This window comes from Ambystoma mexicanum, chromosome 6q, assembly GCF_040938575.1.
Source record: "Ambystoma mexicanum isolate Mex_15411 chromosome 6q, UKY_AmexF1_1, whole genome shotgun sequence".
NCBI lineage: Eukaryota > Metazoa > Chordata > Amphibia > Caudata > Ambystomatidae > Ambystoma > Ambystoma mexicanum.
In genome coordinates, this window is record NC_090937.1 from 1,282,523,767 (window position 1) to 1,282,540,669 (window position 16,903).

The 16,903-nt window shown below is 51.4% G+C and overlaps 1 protein-coding gene across 5 annotated transcripts in view; it reads right to left on the reverse strand.

The window, feature by feature from the left end:
- LOC138516615 (cytosolic beta-glucosidase-like) overlaps positions 1-16,903 on the reverse strand; it is a 677,786-nt gene that overhangs the window by 499,940 nt on the left and 160,943 nt on the right. The window lies entirely within an intron of this gene.

Below are 16,903 nucleotides of genomic sequence, written 5' to 3' on the forward strand. Positions count from 1 at the left end.
GCATCTTTAGTGTTACTGTGATATAGCTATATTTTTAGTTGGGCTACCACAAAATTGAAATTAATTAATTGTGAACTGTCTTTAACAATACAAACATGCATAGTGTGGGAGCACAAATATAATACCATTGTTTTATATTTCCTTTATTTACATTTTCATTTATTACATTGGTTAATGCTAATCTTTTCTTTCAAGGTTTTACTATGGTCATTTTATCAGCTTCTACTCCACTCAACTAATGAAATGTTATTATGAGACCACAGCCAGCATGGCTTAGTACATTCACATGAGACGCCAGTCCTTAAAGATTGCTGGTACAATATTATGAGGCCTTAGTCTCAAGGGCTGCTGGCAGGGTACTAATGCTGATTTTGTGTTTCAGCCTTGATGCTGGGAAACAGGGCGTGACTTGGAGATGAAAACAATGGTTATTGTGAGGAATTGCCATCTGGCCTGGGTGCAAAGCCGTGGCTTTTTAGATTTTTAGCACCTAAAATGATGCAGGCGATTCCTTCTCCAAAGTAATAATCTACTAACCAGATCCCCCTTTGTCGCAACCCCATGCCAAAAGCCTAGTGCACTTGTGCACTGCTGCATCAGTAACCTGATCCACAACACCTGCTCTGCTCATGGCGCAGTGCAGGTTCAAAGGTAACAAGATGCCACTCGACCGCCCCACTAACAGCAAAGATAAGATATACCCCCTGCACCAAACTACAACAATTATGAGTTCCCCATGCTGGTGATGTGATATGATATGATATGATATTTTATTTGTATCACACTCGTACACAAGTGTTGCAGAGCGCGACAAGGCAAGGGAGGGGAACAGGGGAGAAAAAAACAGCGATCTTACTAGGCCCAGTGACATTGAGATTGTGCAAGTGCATGGGAAAGGGAAAGGGGAAAAGTGCATGGAAGGGGGAGAGTGGAAAGTGCGGAGCAGAGGATAAACAGATAAATAATAATAAATACAAATAAAATAGATAATGGAGCAATAAACAGGGGTAGTGCAGCCAGCAAGTGGCAAGTGCTGTGTTTACGGCAGCAGAACTGGGTAAGTCTGATAATTGCATAAAAAGAAGAAAATGGGGAGGTGGGGACTGTATGGGTACAGATACAGTCCTTAGTGCAAGGGGTGGCCGGAAGGCAGTGCAGAAGGATGGCAGGGTGAGCAGGTACCTGGGCCAAGGGGACAAAGGGTGGCCAGGTGCACAGTGCCAAGAGAGAGCAGATCAGCAAGGGAGAGGGGGAGCAAAGGCAGATGCAAAGAGGAAGGTCTTGAGGTGCTTCCTGAAACGGAGATTGTTCTCCTCAAGTTTCAGAGTGGCAGGGAGGCTGTTCCAGAGGAAGGCCTTGGCCGAAGACAGAGATCTACCCCCGGCTCGTTTCTTTGAGAAACGACTGACCCTGAGGGAGTTAGAGGTAGAGGAGCAAAGAGCACGAGAGGGGAGGTATTTGCGGAGGGATAGCTGAAGGTATTTTGAACCCAGGCCCCAGAAAGCCTAATGCAGAGGGTTTTAAATGTAATCCTTGCATCCACTGGGAGCCAATGAAGAGATTTCAGAGCTGGATAGATACGATCCCAGGGCTTGAGGCCAAGGGCAAGTCTAACAGTCCTGTTCTCGATTAGTTGCAGAGGGCGAAGAGTAGAGACAGGTAGATTTAGAAAGAGGCTGTCACAATAGTCCAACCTAGAGAGAACCAGAGCTTGGGAGACAGTGAGCTTCTGGGGGAAGGAGAGGAAAGGAAGATGACCTCTGAGGAGGTGCAGAAGGAAGTTTGACTTTTTAGAGACCTCAGAGATGTGTGCGGAGAAGGAAAGTGTGGAGTCAAAGACCCTGAGGATCTTAGCCTTGCAGGTGTGGATAGGAGGAGGGCCAAGCGAGGCCGGCCAGAGAGAGGGGAAAGGATGGAGAAGGGTTGCCGATGAGGAGGATCTCTGTCTTGCTGGCATTCAGACAAAGATCATTGGTGGCACACCAATCTTGAATGGCAGTTAGGCAATCAGCGATGAGGGAGGAAGAGGAGGTGGCCGAGGGCAGCCTGAAAATGAGTTGAGTGTTGTCATCGTAGTACTGGAAATGTGAGCATAGAGTGGCAATGCAGTGGGCGAGAGTTGTCAGGTATTGGTTGAAAAGCCAGGGTGAGAGGTTAGACTCCTGGAGAACACCACAGGTAGAGAGGAAGATAGAGGATATGAAGGACCCCAGTTGGACCTGGGAGGGTCGATCAGAGAAGAGGTCAGCCAGGCCAGGGCCTGATTAGTGATACCCAGGTTCTCACGGAGACGGTTGAGCAGGATGATGTGGTTGACTGTGTCGAAGGCAGAAGAGAGATCGAGTAGGATGAGGACAGAGGGAATGTTAGAGTCAAGGTTGGAGAGCAGATCTTCACGGATGTTCAGGAGAGCAGTTTCCGTGCTTCTGGCTGCTCTGAAACCAGACTAGTGTTCATGGAGACAGCCAACAGAATCAGAATTAAGGTTAAGCTGAGAGATGGCCAGATTTTCTAGGAGTTTGCCCAGAAAGGGAGTAATGGAGATTGGGCGATAGTTAGCCGAACAGGAAGGATCAGCTGTGGGTTTCTTGAGAAGAGGATGCACAAGGGAGTGTTTCAGAGGGGAGGGGAAGGATCCTGAAGCAAAGGAATGGTTGTAGAAATCGGCAAGGGCAGGAAGCGAGGGTGTCAATGTGGTCATTGATAGTTTCAGAGGAACAGGGATGAACCTGTTTTGACGAGGCTTTCATAAATCGGACTTGTCTAGCGACCTCATCGGGGAGATGAGAGGAAAGGAAGAGAAGAGGGAGGGGGGTAGTTAAAGGGAGGTTAGCAGGCGCAGACTGAGGGGGAATAGGAGGGGACAGGGAGGAGAGGGTGGATAAGATGTCCTGGGTTTCTGAGATGAAGTGAGCGGCAAGGTCATTGCAGAGAGCTTGGGAGGTAAGAGGAGGGGTAGAGACTGCAGCAGGGTTGGCAAGCTTCTTGCAGATTTGGAAGAGTTCAGCTGAGTTGTTAGATGACGCCGAGCCATAGGCTTGAATGCGGAGTCTCTTCTTGGTGCAAATAGAGAGTGGGTATTGCCTTTGGAGCAGGTGACAGGCCATTTTGTCAGAGGATGAACAGGAAGCCCTCCATTTCCTCTCAGTCACCCTACACTTATGTTTAGGTGTAGCTAGGTCAGAGTCATACCAGGAGTTACACTTGGCTTTGGACTTCAAGCAGATCCTCATGACAGGGGCAAGATCATCAAGAGTATCCGAAATGGAAGAGTAGAGAAGGGACAGGGTTGTGTCCGGGTGTGAGTCAGCCATAGGTGGAGAGGGGGGTGAGAAAGTAGCAGCGAAAGCTTCAACTGACACACGCTTCATAGGTCGGATGTCCAAGAAGGTAGGTGGCAGTGTTGGGGTGGGCTTGGCTTGGGGGGAAGAGAGTGAGAGAAGAGAGGAGAGAAGGCAGTGGTCACTCCAGGAGAGAGGAGTGGTCAGAGGGATAGAGAGGGGGAGGCCAGAGGAGATCAGGACATCGAGTGTATGTCCTGCAGAGTGCATTGGGCCAGAGGGGAGGATATAGTGGGAGAGGGAATCGCAAAAGTCGCGAAAGTGCAGAGATGAGGGACAGGGGTAATCAAGGCAGATGTTGAGGTCACCAAAGAGGAGGAGTTGAGTGGTAGAGGTCAGGAGGGAGGAGGAGAGGTCTGCCCACTCAGGAAGAAACAAAGTGATTTGCCCAGGGGGCCAGTAGAGAGTAGCAACAGTAAGAGAGTGGCTAGGAGAGATTGAGAACCTGCAGACAAGGCATTCGAAAGAGGAGTACATCTGAGTGGGAATGATAGTGGCAGGAATACACTCGGGAAAGATCAGGGCTACACCCCCTCTGGCCCGGGTGGATCTGGGTGTGGAGAGGATCTTGTAACCATCAGGGAGGAGAGTGTCAAAGCTCGTGACAGAGCTGGCCGTGAACTGTGAAAGGGTAATCTCTAAGAATAAGTTATTCCTGAGTTTAGGCATAGTGCAGGATGATACTTATGTTTGTGGTTGCCACAAACCAATTGATCTTGCACATGTGTCATCTCCGGTGAATAAACTCTGCTGTGAAAGGGAATGTGTATTAGGGTCCGACGGGCCGATACTGCCACCTGGCAGGGCAGAAACACAGACTACCCAGCCTCTTTTTGATTTTCTTTGTGAGGGCTGATGACCGCCTCACCCAGAGACCGGTGCACAGCAGCCAGCGGCCATGTGTGGCGGTCACACCGGCGTGCTGCATGTCTGAAGGTCTTTTGTTGTCAGTAGGAGGTAACAGGGACAGGAGTAGGCTAAGCAGGAGTGTTCTGGGCAATGGAAGAAGCCTTTAATCATCTTGCTTCTCGCTGTCTCTCTTTCCCTTTCCTGCCTCCTTTGCTTTCACTGGAGCAAAGCACGTTGAGTTCAAGATAAAGAGGGCAAAGCCCACTCCCGCCACGGGTAGGGTTCGGTCCCCTAAAGCAGGCTAGCTTTAGACCAATCACCTGAGGACTTTGCCCTTAAAGGACGGAGTCATGCGACCCTTCAACAGAATACCTTCAGTTCCTGGAGGATCCTTTATGGTAGAAGAGATGTTCTGGGGACTCTCACCTGAACTTCCATTGGGACAGTTGCACTATCCAAAGTGCTCTGCTGGAGTTGAAGGAGCTGTCCAAGACAGAAGGGAGATCTGTCCCCTAACCACTCCCAGGGTGTATCGTAAGTGGCCAGTGCTGTGGACCAGGACCAACCAATCTGCAACATCTCTTCTGTACCAGAAGAGAATACCCTGAAGTGGAGTATCCTGTCCTCGAGCCCTTTGCGAAGGCCTCATAGCAACCAGGAGGGCCTGACCAGCTGAAGCTCTCTGTTCACCCACACCAAACCTGTCGCTCTGTGTTTCCCACATCCTGAGCAAGATGAAAGGCTCTGGTGCTGGTATCTGCATTCCTCCAACCAGCCAAATGATTGAACTGCATCTTCATAAGCCCGACACAGAATTGCGTCCTAGCAGAGCCTGTCAACTGCCAGGCCTGACGCATTTGCTCAACGCATGAAACCAAACTGAATTTCTGGAGGATCACTTGTTGATCCTATCCGGAGGTTAGCATATGGCTCGGCCCAGCAAGCCTGAGAAGAGCTGCCTCATTGCTTGTACCCCTTGATCACCACTTCACGACCGGCACCTACCAACTCAACTCGATGCAGCGTCACCCTCCGAGCTCTGTCAGCGGCTAAAGCAAGTCTCGGCCGGCTAACATTGAAGCGTTCTTGGGCTGCCCTGACTTGCAGCACTTGAACCACCGCCATTTGACAGCACTGAAAACTCGCATTCGACCCCGCTCGATGCCTGCTTGGTACCAAGGCCTCCGTGATCCTACATGCCTGAGCCTGATCAGCTCGCGTCAAGGTTCAACCCGGGTCCGATGTATCAGCGCCCCAAGAACCAAATTCAGGTACTATGACACTGAACAGCCCCCCTGCCCCTCCAGTACACCCTGTTTTTACCAAGGTATTCTTTTTGGTAGTACTTTACCTACCACCCGTGGAACTAAGCTTCAAGTGCTACTTTCGCCAGTTTGTCACATTTTCTCTGTCTTCCCTCTGGGGTGGGTTTTTATACAGTAATCTCTTTTTGTTCTACATGTAGATGTTGTTTTATTAGTGTTCATATTTTTATAGACTAAGAGTATAAGTGAGATGGAGCTGGGATAACAGGTTGCTGTAATAACAGTCACTACTTTACAAACATTCGTAGTAATAACATCTTTAGTTCAATGGTTTCAAAAACAATGATTAAAAATTTATTAAATCAATGAACACATAAATAGACAAATGAGTCCTAATCTTGATAAAAAACAGATCTTTAGGAATACAGAACTAGACCCTAAATGGTTACTATTCATAAAAAATTCAGACATGCAACTGAAATACTGAAGCATACAACAGTCCATAAATTGGTGAGGGCTGATAGTTTTTAACTCTGTTAAATTACAGAGAACAAAATCTCAACATGTTTCTGTTCAGATCAACCCCCCGTCAACAGAAAAGAGGGGGAAAAAACTCATATAGTGTTACTAAGTACTCCAACGTACACAGTAAAAAAATACACAAGAACAGTCTATTTTCCCCCTACTTTCTTAAGGAACAAGTTACTTACCTGTAACTGTTGTTCTCCAGCATGGGTCTGGCATGGATTCACATGCTCATGAATATTCCCCGTCGTCAGGCTGGGAATCCTCGGTAAAGAAAAAACCAGTATCAGTTTCGTTTCTGATCTGTCTTTCGTAGTAATACCCAATCACTGGTCTCTGCGTCATACTGACCACAGCCAATGACTGCCCTCTACCTAAGCACCGCCTCTGGCAGCCATCTTCAGATTTGGAAGCACGTGAAGTGGCAGTATGACCAAGTGAAGAGCCGCAGAGGGGTGGGCGGGAGGGTTCGCATGTGAATCCATGCCAGACCCATGCTGGAGAACAACAGTTACAGGTAAGTAACTTTTCCTTCTCCAGCATGGGGTCTGGCATGGATTCACATGCTCATGAATAAAGAATACATAGCAGTACACACATGCACAACCACGGGAGGTTCAAAGGCTCAACATTAAGCATTACATCAAACTCAACATTAAGCATCTTACCTCCTCACCAGGCTCACCTCAGGCGAACAGGTTGCGCAGCACTGCTTGGCCGACCCTGGACTCCTCCCTGGAATCCCGATCGACGCAGTAGAATTTCGTGAAGGTGTGCGTCGACCTCCACGTAGCAGCCCTGCATATGTCCAGCAGGGGCACACCAGAAAGGAACGCCGTGGTAGCTGCGATCGCTCTGGTGGAATGGGCTCTCGGACGGCCAGGCAGCGGTCGGTTTGCCAACCGATGACAGTACATGATACAGCCGGAGAGCCATCTGGAAATGGAAGCCTTCGAAAGAGCCTTCCCCTGATTGACAGGTCCAAAATTCACAAAGAGTTGTGACGTCTTCCGAAAACACTTTGTGCGGTCCACATAGAACTTCAGCGCTCTAGCCACATCCAGCGAGTGCAAAGTCCTCTCAGCCGGCGACGAAGGCGACGGGAAGAACACAGGCAACACCAAGGGTTCGTTGAGATGGAAGTCCGACGGTACCTTGGGCATGAAGGAGGGGTGCGTCCTGAGCACTACCCTTGTGTCGTGAAAAGTCAAGTACGGGGCCTTGCAGGAAAGGGCCTGGATCTCTCCCACCCGTCGTGCGGAGGTGATGGCCACAAGAAACGCTGTTTTCCACGACAGAAACTTCAACGGGGCAGAGTGCAGAGGCTCGAACGGAGGTCCCATGAGCTTGGTCAGCACCACGTTGAGCTCCCACGCCGGGGCCGGCGCCTTCACCGGCGGGAACGATCTGAACAGTCCCTTCATGAACTCTTTCACCAGACGATGAGACCACAAGGACGTCCGGCCCGTGGTTCTGGTGTATCGGGAGATCTCAGCAAGATGAATCTTGATGGACGCGTGTGCCAGTCCAGCTTTGGCCGGCGTCAGCAGGTACGGCAGTACTTGGGGAGCCGTAATCCGTAGAGGGTTAATCTTCTCTGCGTGGCACCAGACAGAGAACCTCTTCCATTTGTGTCCGTAGCATTTAAGAGTCGAGGACGCGCTGGCCTTTGCAAGAACCTCTCTGCAGTCGGCCGGTATGTCGTATCCTCCAAACTCTAGCGCCGCAGGAGCCAGGCCTGCAAGTTCAGCAATTTCGGGTCGTGGTGGAGGATGGCGCCTCCTTCCCTGGAGAGTAGATCCGCGTCCACCGGCAGCTTGATTGGCGGGGACGCTGACAAGTCCAGACGGTCCGGGAACCATATCTGCCTTGGCCACGCAGGTGCGATGAGGATCATCCTGCACCGCGACCTCTTGAGCTGGTTGACGAGCCGGATTAGCAGTGGCAAAGGAGGGAACGCGTAGAGGAACAGGCCCTCCCAGGGGAACGAGAAGGCATCGCCCATGCTCCTCGCCTGGGGAAACCCGCTGGCGAACCTCCGGCACTTGGAGTTCGTCGCCGTCGCGAACAGGTCGATCTGGGGTGTGCCCCACCGTCGGAAGAGGCGATCCACTAGATCCTGCCGTAGTTCCCACTCGTGGCACGAGCGCAGCTCCCTGCTGAGTGATTCGGCGATGGTGTTTTTTATCCCTGCCAGATGAAACGGCACCAGAAACATCCTTTGGGCGACGGCCCAATGCCACAGGTCCTGCGCCTCCTTGGACAGCGCTGGAGACCTGGTTCCGCCCTGTTTCCCGATGTAAAACATGGTGGTGGTGTTGTCGGTGAAGATCCTCACCACCTTGCCCTTGAGGGACGGAAGGAAGGACCTGAGGGCCCAGAACACTGCACGGAGCTCCAGGACGTTGATATGGAGGGACTTCTCCGTCGGGAGCCAAAGGCCTCTCGCGTGCAAATTTTCGGTGTGCGCTCCCCACCCTTCCAGGGAGGCATCTGTGGTCACTGTCTCCTGGTGGTTTGGGGTCTGGAAGTCCATGCCCGCCGTCAGATGCGCGCGGTTGCCCCACCACCGGACCGCTCGGCGGAAACTTTCGTCGAGTGCGATCCTCTCCTCGAAGCCGCCCGTCGTTTGGATCCAGCGCGCGTCCAGGAACTCCTGCAACGGGCGCATCCGGAGCCTGCACATGGGAATGAGGTAGATGCAAGAAGACATCATTCCGAGGAGGGACTTGATGGACCTCACCTTGGCCGCGTCGGAAACCAACATCCGCTGTACCTTGCCCAGAATGGACCTGGTCCTTTCCTCCGACGGGGAGGCCAGAAGGGACACTGTGTCGAGCTTCGCTCCCAGAAACAGTGCGTTTTGCGCGGGTACCAGGTGGGACTTGGCGTAGTTCACGGAGAATCCCAGGTCCGTGAGAAGTTGGACGGTCCTTGCCGTGTGAACCACGGCGAGCTCCCTCGTCTTGGCTCGGATGAGCCAGTCGTCCAGGTAGGGGTAGATGTGGATCCCCTCGCGGCGCAGCTGCGCCGCCACCGGTGCAAGGCACTTGGTGAATACCCTGGGTGCCGACCGTAGTCCGAAGGGGAGGGCTTTGAACTGGTAGTGACGCCCTTGGACCACAAACCTGAGGAATTTTCGGTGCCCCTTTAGGATGGGAATATGGAAGTAGGCATCCTCCAAATCCAACGACGACAGGAAGTCTCCTTCCTCCAGCTGCCCCAGGACGTGCTGGAGGGTGACCATCCGGAACTTCTGCGCCTTGATGAACTTGTTCAGACGTCGCAGGTCTAGGATGGGGCGCCATCCTCCCGTCTTCTTCTTCACGAGGAAGTATCTCGAGTAAACTCCGGAGCCCCAAAGCCTCTTTGGAACGAGTTCGATGACGCCCTTCCTGAGCATTGCCTTTACCTCCAGGAGAAGCTGAGGGACGTGAAGCTCTTTCCTGGCCACGGGGGGGACGCGCGGGCACCTTCTTTGAAACTCGAGCGCGTGGCCCCGGGCTAAGGCGTCCAGCACCCAACGGTCGGTGGAGATGGACTCCCACACGCTGACGAAGCTCGCCAGCCGGCCTCCCACCGGGGTGCTTCGGTGGGGGCCCGACCCCACGGCCGGTTCAATCCTGTTTCGACGAGGCTTTGCCGCCTTGACCTCCTTGGCGACGACGGCGGGGTCCGCCAGACTTGCCTCGTCCTCTGTAGGCCTCCTGAGACGACGAGCGGGCCGATTGACGGTAGGTGGAGAAACCGCCGCCGGAACCTTTGGAGGCGCCCTTGCCTCCGCTGCTCCGAAAGGGCGTCCGTCGTTGCTGCAGAACCCTAAGGGCCCGGGCCGTCTCAGTGTCCGCTTTAATGGCCTGAAGGGAATCGTCCACTGTTTTCCCAAACAGGTTGTTCCCATCGAACGGCATGTCCAGGACTCTGGTCTGTACGTCTTGACGGAAGTCCGTAGCCTTGAGCCATCCACGCCGCCTAAGGCAAACGCCGTTGCCCAACTGGCGAAACCCAGTGTCGGCGATGTCCGTCGCATTAGTGATGGCGTGGTCCGACGCCACCTCGCCTTCCTGTAGGATCTCCAGGGCATCCGCCCTCTTGTCGTCCGGTAGGAAGTCCAGCAGGGGAGCCAGTTTGTACCATAGCTCCCTGTCGTAGCCGGCCACGATAGCCAAGGCGTTGGCCGCTTTAATCGTCGTCGCTGCAGACGAGATGACCCTGCGTCCCATAGCGTCCAATTTCTTTCCCTCGCCGTCCGGTGGGGAAGTCGATATGGAGGCCGCACCCCCCCCGCTTTCTTCCTGGCCGCCGCGGAGACAACGGAGTCCGGGGTAGGCTGCGCCCGGAGGCACAGGGGGGCCGCGTCCGGGACCCGGTACTTCTTCTCATACCGGTCTCTTCTAGCTGGCGTCGTGGAAGGGTTCTTGAGGAGGGCGAGGCCCTCATCCCAAATGTCGTCCAGTAGAGGCACCGCGAGGACCGTCTTCCTCTTGGCCTCGCGCCGTTGATAAAGGAATCCTTCCTTTTTCTTCTCCTCAGGGCAGAGTTGGAAAAGCTCGGATGCCCTGGCGATCATGGAGTGGAACGATCCAATCTCGTCGGGCGGAGAAGCCCTGGTGGGAGGTTACGACGGTAGATCCTCGTCGTATACCTCGTCGTCCGTACCCGTCGCTGCCGTGTTAGTCCCCGTATCATCCCCTCGGGTGGACGGGGAGGAGGGCTGGACGGGGCGCGACGGCTGAAAAGGAGGTGGAGGGTGAATCCTTCTTTTCTTGGGCGGGGGAGCACCAGAAGGTCCCGGTTCAGGATCCCCCGACGGGAAAGGTTCCTCCGTCGGCAACGGTAGTCTCGTCCTTAGCTCTGAACATAAGGACTGTATAGCCAACAAAATGGCCGCCGAGTTGTCTTGCGGCACTGGCAGAGGGGAATCCGACGGGCGATCAGGGGCCCCGTCGGCACCCTCGACGATGTCGTCATCACCTGTGTCGGGATCCATCCCGACGGGCCGGTCTTCTTCCACGCCAAGGCCGTGGCTTAAGACCTCAATCAGCTCTTCCTCTGAGGTTGGGGCCGAATCTACGACGACGCCCTGCCCCCCCTTTTTCTTCCCTGCCGGGGGTTTCACAGGGGTCCTATCGATGGGCACAAAAGAGGACTCCCTCCGAGGTGGCAGGGAGACTCTGAGCCCCGAGGTCGCCACCACTGGTGTAGCCTCCACAGGCTGAGCCAGGGCCGCCGCAACAGTATCGATGGAGGGCTTGGCCGGATGGATTAAGGCCTTCACCACCTTAGGTGCGCTCACCGCCTTATCCTTGAGGGGGGGGGCACTGCCTCGCTCCCCCTCCGATGGGACCTTCGAGCTCGACCGGGGCCTCTCCAGGAGCTTCGCCGGGTGCTCGCCCTTCCTCTTACCCGACCCAGAGCATTGGCTCGTGGCTGAAGGTGCCGGGGAGGGTGCGCCCTGCCTGGCGCCCGTAGAGCCCGACCGTTCGGCGCTCCCGGTGCCAGCGGACTCGCAGTGCTTGGCCTTGTGTTGGACCCCCGTCGCCGGGGCGTCCTCAAAGGTCTTAGAAGACCGCTCAGATTTCTTCCTCTTCTTCTCGCCTGACGGGCTCTTCCCTTCCAGCCAGTTGGCGAGACGTTGATGGCGGTCCTTCATGGTCCGCTCCGACATGTTGCCGCAAAACGCACAGTCCTTCTCCACGTGCGTCTTGTCCTCATGTAAGCAGTAGAGACAAAAGGAGTGTTCGTCCTCCTTAAAGACGTTCTGCAGCTGGCATCCAGGGCAGATCCTGAACAGCTTTCCGGGCGTCGAGCTTCCCTTCTCCTGGGCCATGTCCGGGCCTGAGAAACTTCTGGAGTCCTCCAAAAGCGTAGCTCGACGAAATCTTCACCCTTGAGGGGCGCAGACGAATCCGACACGGGTCCCCGTTGATCGGATGGAGAGTCGGTGGAGCTTGAGGCTCTTTTGACCGAAAAAACGAAGTTTTTTGAGAAAAAACGTGAAAAAATAGCACTAACGCTCGAGAGCAAGAGCACGAGGATCCCAACACATGAACATGCGGTAAAAATCTGAAGATGGCTGCCAGAGGCGGTGCTTAGGTAGAGGGCAGTCATTGGCTGTGGTCAGTATGACGCAGAGACCAGTGATTGTTTATTACTACGAAAGACAGATCAGAAACGAAACTGATACTGGTTTTTTCTTTACCGAGGATTCCCAGCCTGACGACGGGGAATATTCATGAGCATGTGAATCCATGCCAGACCCCATGCTGGAGAATTGTAGTTAACCCATCTTCAAAACAAGTATTCAACTAATCAATTACTGCATTAAATCATTTCACATTAAGTGATCTATACAATGATGAATTGTATTATGTAACAATATCTTCATTGACTTCATTTGCGAGGTTTAACATTTCATTTAATAGAAAAGGCTTAAACTAACACTTACAGAATATCAATCAGATGATTAATTGCAGTTTAGGTATTTAGAACAGGGTTGTGTATTTTAGATCAAATTAAGGAGTGTTTCAATTTAGCCTGGGGCAATTTTAATAAAGCATGTGCAGCACTCGCAGTGGATTATGTGCCAGAGTAGGGCATGCCCACGCAGCACACTGAACAAATGGGTTGATGAAGGCACAAAATGATTCCCTCTTTGTTGTGAGGTTTACAATGATAAAGCACATGCAGCGCAACACAGCGCAGCATCAAAACTAGGTGAAGAGTGCTTCTTTGTCTCATTTAAGTATACATACCTAAACGGGAAACGCAAGGGAAAACATCATGGTAAATCATTTGTAATGTTAGCAAATAGCAAGTTTATTTTTTTATACTGATCCACCCGAGCAATTTTCTGAGATATTTCAATGAATTTACAGCACATTACGTGATAAGTAGTATTTTGCAAATGCATCAGATCACACAGTAGACAAGTGACCATAGTATCCTGCTCCTCGCCCCACAATGTACTTCTATTGTGTTCTATTTGAACACAAAGAATTTCCACAACCACTGCACAAATTATAAGGCCGCTTTCTACCTCATCCTGCCTCGGCCTGGATCGCTTACCGCATACTCCCCTTCACCTGAGTAAGGGTCATCCCTATCCTGTGGCTATGATCACACAGTCGTATAAGCCCACACCAAGTCTCACACACAATCATTAGCAGTTATCCGCCTCTTCGCTACGCCTAATATCCCCCTACCTGCCCCTGCCACCTTCCTCATGCCTTTTGATATGTCCCCCCGAGCTGCCCGCTCTAACGCAATCCAGGCCACCATGATACAGCAACCCCTGCTCATCTCGCCAGATTGCACCCTGCTACCGGTGCCATTACTGACTCAAGCAGATTGCCCGCTCCGATCACCCTGTGCTCTCACACCTATGTCTCCAAGTACTACACCCTGCCATTAGTTCATATGGACAAGCATACAGAGCACCACGACCCCTCTCTATACCCGTGCCACCTAGATCCGCCTAAGGAACAAAAACCTGTGTTCACGAATACACCTTCTCCACAACTCACATACCAGAGCAGCCCAATCCAAGCTACACCCAATGATTACAGCTGCAGTCACTTACCAGCGCTGTGATCCACAGAGTCTTGCAGCCTCAGACGCCAAGAAAATGCCCTCACTCCTCAGCCTTCAGTTCATCGGCCCTCTGATCAACCTCACAATTGTATTTACCTCTTGCAGTACCAGCCTTCAGAATACCAACCCGCTTTCCGATGTGAAAACCCGTACACAGACCTTGAATTTAACTGCACAAACCTTGTTGAATGCAGCACCTACCCTCACCAACACTATTACTAACTCTTCAAACACATCACACAGCGAGCTGGTTGCCTTGCCTACTAACCCTACGCATAATGGTGCTGTTTCCATTTGGGATAACAATGTGACTAATACTGGCCTTCCCAAAACACTGCCTGTACTGACAACACCTATCTGCTCTAATCATGCTGGTGTTGCACAGAATGTTACCAATGCAACTCCTGCTAATATTATACCCTTACTCAATGCTGTTGACCCCATTTGTGTAACCAATATTGTTGATGCGATTATGTTGTGTGTGATGAACTCACCAGTCCATGTAGCACCATCTTGCAATGCTGATGCCCCCATTTGTGCCACCAATACTGTTGATGCGAATATACCGTGCATAGCAAACTCACCAGTCTATAATGCACCCTCTTGCAATGCTGATGCCCCCACTTGTGTCTCCAATACTGTTAGTGTGATTATGTTGTGTGTGATGAACTCACCAGTCTATGTAGCCCCCTCTTGCAATGCTGATGCCCCCCATTTGTGCCACCAATACTGTTGATGCAAATATGTTGGTTGTAGTGAGTACACCAGTTCCTGCTAATGCTGTGCTCTTTTGCAGTGTTGTTGCGCCTAACATCACTAACGTAGGTCCCATGTGAGAAAATTGTGCCTCTTCCCACAAATGCCATACCTAACAGGACTAGAGCGCCCCCCTATGCAATTTTTACTAATTCGTTTAACAGCATATCCATGAACCGCATAACCGGGTCCAATATGACTAACAGTACCTCTGAATATGGCATAACCTCTGTCAATAGCCTAACCCTGACTAACACTAATAAAACTGCGCCCACTAAGTCCAGACAGGCTTCAACCACCAATCCTCCTCCCAATGTGACTGACAACCATAACCCTGCTGCTTGCCCCAGTCAGCCCACCCACACCCCGGCTCTCTTGAACCTGGGCTCTCACAGCTCAGTAGGTGGCTCCTGTAAACCCTCAAGGCTGATCCTTAACTTATCCTTGGTCATTGCTCAGTCACAACCTGCTCATGCCTTAGACATCCACAACTTCTTGACAGTAAAAGACCTCAATGCCCTCACCATCACGAAAATGTGGCTACAAGCAGCATCAGGTCCAGCCATATCCCTTGCCACCCGACCAGGCTACACCATCTTCAGGAGTGATAGACTGAACTCCAGAGGTGGGGAAGTTGCTCTCCTCGCCAAAGACCAACTATGCATCAGACAACTCAACACTTCACTCAACAATAACTGTGACTTTCTCTCCCTTAAACTGACCACCTCCCCCACCAACACTATCACTGCACACATTGTCTACTGCCCACCTGGCCTGATCTTAACATTTGAACAGTACCTACTTCTTACCCTAGGAGATAACATCAAGCCCTCAAGCCCTCTTCACAATGATCCACCGTAGGGATTTTAATCTATGTCTTAATGACCATAGAGATTTGCCTGCTGCCTCAGTTGCAAACTCCTTAACTGCACTAGGCTTCAGCCAATGCATCCATAACCAAATGCATACTAAAGCGCACTCCCTATACTGGCTAGCGGACCTCAATTGCCACATATTAGTCAAATCCAACACTCCTTGCCCGTGATCAGATCACCCCATCAATATCCCGCTTGGTACGCATATCAAGTCCCCCACCAAGATGCTACCACCGTCCTTGGCCCCTAACTCCTCAAAACTAACCAAAGATAGTCTCCTACCATTCCTCAATGTCCTAAAACCTGAGATCCTGGACACCTCGGATCCCAACTACCTTGTGGATCGCTATAATAAAACAATGATTAGCGCAATCAACACCATTGCGCCCTTAACTCCTAAAAAAGCCAAACCTGTAGCTCACATCAATTCCTGGTACACAGAAAAAGTTATAGATCTCAAAGTGGACAAAAGAATCGCTGAAGCCACCTGGAAATTCAACCCTACTGTTGCACTTAAACAAAAATGTGCAATCGTCTCCAAGCAATATAAAAAAGCCATCATACAAGCAAAAGCTAGCACCTTCAACACAAGAATAGCCAATGCCAATTCAAACACCAGAAAACTATTCGCCATCCTCAAGGAACTAGTAGCCCCGATCCCCCTAACATCCACAGTGACCAAAGACCTAGGCTGGTGTGCTAGCATTCAGAACTCTATGCTGCTAAAAATAGACATGCTCCAGAAAAACAATACTAGCCACACAACTTAGCCCCAATCACTCACGCCAGGGCACCAATACCACCCACAACTCTACTCCCAACCCACCAGGAGCCCCACTGTTCAATTTCAACAAAATCACCATTCAAAACACCTTACATAACCTAAAATGCCTTAAACCATCGAGATGCAAAGGTGATCTGTGCCCGTCACCCATTATCAAAGATTATGCTGAATCATTGGCACCGTTCTTCATAGACATCATCGACTCCTCCTTCTCATTGTGCCGGGTATCCTCAAGTCTCAGAGAGGCATGGGTCCTACCGCTCCTGAAAAAAACGTCCGGCCCATCACTACGGTTCCTTTCCTATTAAAAATACTTGATAGAACAGCATATGTTAAAATTCAGCATCATTTAGAAACAAACCATATCCTAGGAACTCACAAATCTGGCTTCAGCCCAAGGCATGGCACAGAGTCAGCGCTCCTCGACTTGAAAAACCAGATGGACAAGATTAGAGACCTGCCCTACTGCTCCTCTTAGACCTGTCCACGGCCATCAACCTAGTTGATCACAACATAGTGTGCCACCACCTCACCTCCGCAGCTGCCTTCTCACCAGAAGCGGCGTCTTGGATTGCCTCTTTCCTTGAGGGAAGAGTAATGAGAGTATTCCCGGGCAATGCTAGTGCCCCACTATCAACTATGGGGTACCCCAAGGGTCATGTGTCTCACCAACCCTCTACAATATATTCACAAAGCCTCTCTTCGATCTCCTGGACTCTCTTGGCATAGCTTATACACATTATGCAGGTGGCATGCAAATTATCCTACCCCTCTCTGGCATATACAGCAACAATGCTACCACTTTGAACTCTACATATGCGCAAAATATGCCACTATCCATGCCTGGATGGCAACCGGCGGCCTTTGCCTCAACAATGAAAAAATATAACTGCTCATCGTTGGGCCCTGAGGTGT